Source organism: Oryx dammah, unplaced genomic scaffold, assembly GCF_014754425.2.
Source record: "Oryx dammah isolate SB20612 unplaced genomic scaffold, SCBI_Odam_1.1 HiC_scaffold_28, whole genome shotgun sequence".
Classification (NCBI taxonomy): Eukaryota; Metazoa; Chordata; class Mammalia; order Artiodactyla; family Bovidae; genus Oryx; species Oryx dammah.
The window spans coordinates 75,578,211-75,584,725 of record NW_024070212.1 but is presented as its reverse complement, the minus strand read 5'-3'; positions in this window follow the sequence as shown (position 1 = coordinate 75,584,725).

Genomic DNA, 6,515 nt, shown 5'->3' with positions numbered 1-6,515 from the left:
AGTACTTTTTAATAACAGGTTTATTGAGATACAATCTACATTACCTACAATTTACCCTATATATACTACTCAGTGACTTTTTAATATATTAATACAGTTGTGCACTGCATGGCATGTGGGATCTTAGTTCCCTGACCAGGGATAGAACCCATGTCCCCTGCATTGGAAGCATGGGGTCTTAACCACTGGACCACCAGGAAAGTCACTGGAAGGACTGATGCTGAAGCTCCAATACTTTGGCCACTGGATGCGAAGAGCTGACTCATTGGAAAAGACCCTGATGCTGGGAAAGATTGAAGGCAGGAGGAGAAGAGGGTGGCAGAAGATGAAATGATTAGATGGCTGATGGACATGAGTTTGAGTGAACTCTGGGAGACAGTAAAGGAGAGGGAAGACTGATGTGCTGCAGTCCATGGGGCCACAAAGAGTCAGGCATGACTTAGTGACTGAAGAACAACAGTTGTGCAATTATCACCGTCATCCATATTAGAACTTTTCATCAAGGTGAACAGAGTTGTGTAGGGTCTCTTAGACCTTAGTAAGGACTTTGGCTTTCACTCTAAGTGAAAAGTGGAGCCATTAGTAAGTTTGGGTCAGAGAAGTGACTGTGATCTGACTTGATTTTATAGAAATAGTATATATAGTATTCTATAGTTTATATAGTACTATAGTATTCTATATTTCAGGGTTTCTCTGGTGGCTCAGATGGTAAAGAATCTGCCTGCAATGCGGGAGACACGGGTTCGATCCCTGGGTCAAGAAGATCCCCTGGAGAAGGAAATGGCTGCCCACTCCAGTATCCTTACCTGGAAAATTCCATGGACAGAGGAACCTGGCGGGCTATTCTATAGTATATGTAGTATTATAGTATTCCATAGTATACAGAATACTTTGGCTGCTGGAGGTGAGTAGAGGAAGGACAAAAGCAGAGAGAGAAACCAGTTGTTGCAGCTATCCAAGGGGCAGATGGTGGTGGGGTTGTGGTGGAAGCCTGAGAAATGGTTGAATTATTTTATTTTTTGAATTAAGTCAATAGGGTTTGCTGATGGACTGGATGTGGGTTGTGAAGAAAAGAAGTCAAGGATGACACCATGGCTTGGGGGCTGAGCAATGGGAAGAACAGAGTTTCCATTAACCTATCCTGCTAAGTCGCTTCAGTCTTGTCCGATTCTGTGCGATCCCATAGACGGCAGCCCACCAGGCTCCCCCATCCCTGGGATTCTCCAGGCAAGAACACTGGAGTGGGTTGCCATTAACCTATAGGAGGACTATTACCAACTTTTGTCATTGTAAGTTTGAGATGCTTATTGTATATCAACACAGAGATGATGAGTAAGCCTGAGGTTCAGAGGAGATGACTGACCAGATTGGAAGTATATTTGGGAGTCATCAGCATATAAATATTTAAGGTCATGAGACTGGATGAGGTCACCAAGAGAGTGTATAGACAGAGAAGAACTAAGCTTTTAAGAGTTAGGAAGGATAAACCTTTACAATGAAGGACATGGGTGAAAAGAATCACCTCTTCTATTTCAGAGACAGAAAATTCAGAAACCTGGTCATATTACCAGAACACCAATGGCCAATTACTCATCCAGAACACCTATCTTCTTCACTTTTGAGCAGTCCACCAAGTAGAGACATTCACAGAGAGAACATTCCTAACATGATAGAAACATCCTGATACACTTAACTCAGTGGGAAGGTGGGGAAATGGGGTGAAGGGGTCCCTGAAAAATGTCCTAGAGAGTCTCTTCATCTGACACCTCAGTTGGATGGCCCTTGCATGGCTGGTGAAATGTGAGCAGCTAATGGCAACACAAGGTGGTCAGCCTAAAGCTCAAAGCAACACCATGCCTCTAGTGCCCTGAATATTAATAGCTGAAGAAAATTTCCATAGGGTAAGAATTTATTGAACACACAACAAGGTAGTATTAAGGATATTGCATTAGGCTTTGATTCTACATAACAGATTACAAATAACAAGTTACTTAATGGTATAAAACAACACTTATGTATTATCACATAGTTTCTGCAGGTCAGATGTCTGGATGTGGTTTAGCAGGGTGATCTTTTTAAAGTCTCACAAGGCTAAAATCAGTGTTAACCAGACTATATTCTCATTTGAAGGCTTGACTAGGGAAGGGTATATTGCCCAGCTCCCTCAGGTTGTTGGTAAAATCCATTTTCTTGCAGCTTAATGGAAGTTTGTTCCTTCAAAACCAGCAGTGAAGAAAGAAAGTCTCTGATGCTTCCAGTACTTCTTCAGAGAAGGTTGAGCCCTCTTCTAAAGGGCTCACGTGATTAGGTTAGGCCCACCTAGCATAATCTCCCTTTTTATTTATTTTTCTGTTCTTCTTCAAATTCTTTCCCCATTTAGGTTATCACAGAATAGTGAGCAGAGTTCCTTGGGCTATACTGTAGATCCTTGTTGGTTATCTATTCTTAATATGTCAGTGTGTACACAGAAACCCCAAACTCTCAGTCTATCCCTGCTACCAACCTTACCCCCTGGTAACCATAAGTTCATTTTCTAAGTCTGTGAGTCTGTTTCTCTTTTGTAGATAAGTTCATTTGTATCATTTTTGATATTCTGCATATAAGTGATATCATATGATCTTTGTCTTTCTCTGTCTGACTTACTTCTCTTAGTATAATAATCTCCAGGTCCATCCAAGTTGCTGCAGATGGCATTATTTCATTCTTTTTTTAATGGCTGAGTAATATTACATTGTATATATGTATACCACATCTTCTTTATCCATTCATCTGAACTTTAGGGCGTCTCTGGTGGCTCAGGTGGTAAAGAATCTGCTTGAAATGCAGGAGACCCGGGTTCAATCCCTGGGTTGGAAAGATCCCCTGGAGAAGGAAATGGCAACCCACTCCAGTATTTTTGCCTGGAAAATCCCATGGACAGAGGAGCCTGGCATGCTACAGTCCATAGGGTCACAGAGTTGAACAGGACTGAGCAACTACCACATGTCTTTGCTATTGTAACAGTGCTGCAATGCACACTGGGATGCATATATACTTTTGAACCAAGTTTTTCTCCAGATAGATGCCTAGGAGGGGGTTGTTGGATGATATGGTAGCTCTATTTTTAGCTTTTTACTGTTCTCCATAGTGACTGTATCAATTTACAGTCAAACTTCCTCCTAATTAACTCAAAGTCAACTAAATACTTATACTAGCAAAGTACTTTCACCTTTGTCATAGAATATAACATAATCATGGGTGTGATAGCTCAACACATATTCTATTGGTTTGAAACAAGAAATGGGTTCTACCCACACGCAAAGGAAAAGGCTTATAAAAAGGTTAACATTGGGGTTAGAGATCATTGAGGCCATCTCAGAATTTGCCTACCAGATGGTCCAAGAAACTAAACGTTTATGTTAAATTCAAATGGAAATATTGATCTTAAGAAATTATACATTTTTAGGTGTAAATTGTCTGAATGGTCTTCTCTGAGAAAAAAATTGAGGGAAATTGAGAGCCTGACTTTAGAAACTAACTTTACCAGACTTATACAAAAAAATACCTCAGGAACCTTAGGATTTTTAACAACAAAATGTAATATAATACAGTTCTAAATAAGTATTACAGTTAATACATCTGTCATAGACTAACTGATATCCTTCAATGTGAAGAATATGTCTAATACTGAAATAATAAGCATCATATTTCCTTCAGATGTTAAAGCGTTGATGAATTTTTGAAAGAGAGAAAATTTATCATTCTATACTACAGAACCAGTATAAGAATATATGTATGATAATAATGAAAAAAATAAAAAAAGACTTTTAAGATGTAAAGCAGGTGGCAGTGCTAAATTATTTGACAACTCCTGAATATAAATTTATTTTTATCTAACATCCAAATATAACCATTTAGCATCATTATAAATATTACCAGAAGGTCATTCCAGTTCTGTGCAGTTGAAGTACTTGGAATTACCCGGGATAATTTTTTAAATGATTATATATATTGGAATTATATTTTAATACAGATTATTTTTAGAATATATGAAAAAAGTATATATACACATATGTACCTATCTAGGGCTATTCCTCTAATTTATCATTGGATACCATCCTCCCCAGGGACTAATAAGAATTTATGAACAGTATCATCTAAATTCATCCTAATATATAACTGCAATCTAGTGGCAGACAAATGCAGCTCCTACTTCCAGTGTGAAACACCAAAATAATCAGTGATGAAACAGTCTAGGCAGACTCAGCAATGAGGCAAAATGGTGTAACATATCTGAGTCAGAAAGTATGACAGATGAATATTTTTGAATACTGGAAGGCTAGGCTTATCTCACAGAGAACAAGCCCATAGCACTTGAACAAATCACTTTCCCTTCAAATCAAATAAAGAATGCAGTGTACTTGTTGAGTGAGAAACTGGGCCTATATTAAGAAGTAATCTTTTTATACTGCATTTTTACTGCTTATAATTGACCTTGGTGGGGCATTATCAGGGCTGTGGTTCACTTGAATTGGAATAACAATACATGGGTTCTACTGTCCTACAGTTTCCGTTCAGATGACTAAAGTCATGGGACTTTCAGCATAGCTGGCTGATGACAGTGCATAGTATTTTGTCCCAAAACCCAGTTCAAGCATGGGCATAATAATTAGATGGTAAGCCCTTTAAAGGCAAAGGGCCAGGAATTGTACAGTTCTTGGTATATTGTAGGATAGCAAAGAAGTTTTTTTGAACTAAAATTAAATGTGGAATATCTTAGAATTCATGCATTGCACAGGACTGCAGTATTCTGAGATCTTATTGTTCAATTCAGAGTCTACTTAACTCAGTGAACACTGGCCATGCTTCCACCAAATGCAGAAATTGTGGTAGGTGCCAAGAATACCACGTTGATGAAGTCACACTCCCTGCTGTCAAGAAACTCACTCGATTTCCTAATTTGCTGTCAGTTTACAGTGACCATACTTCTTCCAAGGAACCTCTAAGAAATACCTAGTTAGTAGAACCTTGGAGTTCCACAGAACAGAGTTCAACAGTCTCCAAATGATGACTCAGGCCAGATTGCATAATTCAGGTTTTGTTTGCAAAACTGAAAATGCTTCAGCACCTACCTAAATTCCAATTTAAAGGAATTCTTTAAAAGACGATACATGTTAGAATTTAAGGTATGGATATGAAACATACATTTCTGGGTAAATGACCCACAGACCAGCACCATTCCTTTAGTCAAAACTTGTCCCTTGCTGACAATGCAGTTAAGAGATGAAGTGCAAAATGGCAGCTCAAATAAATGAGCCAGAAAACCTGACCTATCACTTTTCTTTTCCTCTAAATTAAGATCAAGAAAGCTGAAGAATATTTTGTCTAGAATGATATGAACATACGGGTACAAAAACTCCCTTGTAGCTTAGCAGAAAATTACTTCTGTGACCTTTGTCTGTACAGTGACCTTAAAAATGCAAGCATTGTTTTGAAAGCAAGCATACGGGAGTATTTTTTTTTTTTTTTACCACTTTTGGTGACTTCAGTAGGTTTAACACATATTTTTGCATTTATTGCATAAACTCATGATACAAAGAACTTGCAACCGATTCAAACTCTACATTCAATTTTGTTTTTCAAAAATGTATAACTACTACTTTCTTTCCACCCACAGATTGCCATTATCTCAAAGGTGAAATTTTAGCCTATGACTAAAAAGACCTATAGCTGCAACTTCATGATTCAGCAACTAACATCAATAATTCACAGTGAGATCATAGGCCCCCTGTGGAAGGTAGTGACATACTTGCCTTATGAAAGGAAGCTGAGGGCATATCCAGAGCATTTTGAGTTTAGATGTGTGCCTTGTGTGGGTGTCAGACATTTGTCTCTTAGCTGGTGCCCTGCAGAAGGATCCTCCTTTGGGAAAGGCTGAGAAAGGTGAATTGGGGTTGTGAGGCTAGGATAAAATGGTTATACATGTGGTAACCAGCTCCTCCTGAACTCGGTTTTCCACAGTTACCCTGGGCAGGTGGGAAGTCTTTCTGCTTTCTGCGTAAAAGATTCCAACTTGGTTTCCTGCCACCACCAAACACAAATGTGTTGATTTTTCTTTTTTGAGCTTCCAACCCTTGCAAGTTTCCAAAAATAAATCAAACCAGCCATCAGGGCACCGAAATAATACTACTACTAATAAGCAGCTTTGCTTAGACTTACATAAACAACACTTCTGAGGTAAACTTTGCCCCAGAGGTCTGGATACACTCTTTTTATATAACCTGCGTACTAATAATTACTAGACTTGGGTGCATTAACCCTGAAAATAGATGTTAATAGCAACCCCCCAAAACAAAAGACTTGAAACGACAATTAAAAAAAAAAAAGTGCACCAGCAAGAAAAACACTTGGCAGCCAGCTCCAGCCCAAGCTGAAGACACCCTCCTTTCCCCGCCCCCCTACGAAGATCTCCGCTCCTACCCGCCCCGCCGACGGGGTGAGAGTAGGCTCGGAACCCCGCCCGCCCCCGCCCCCTA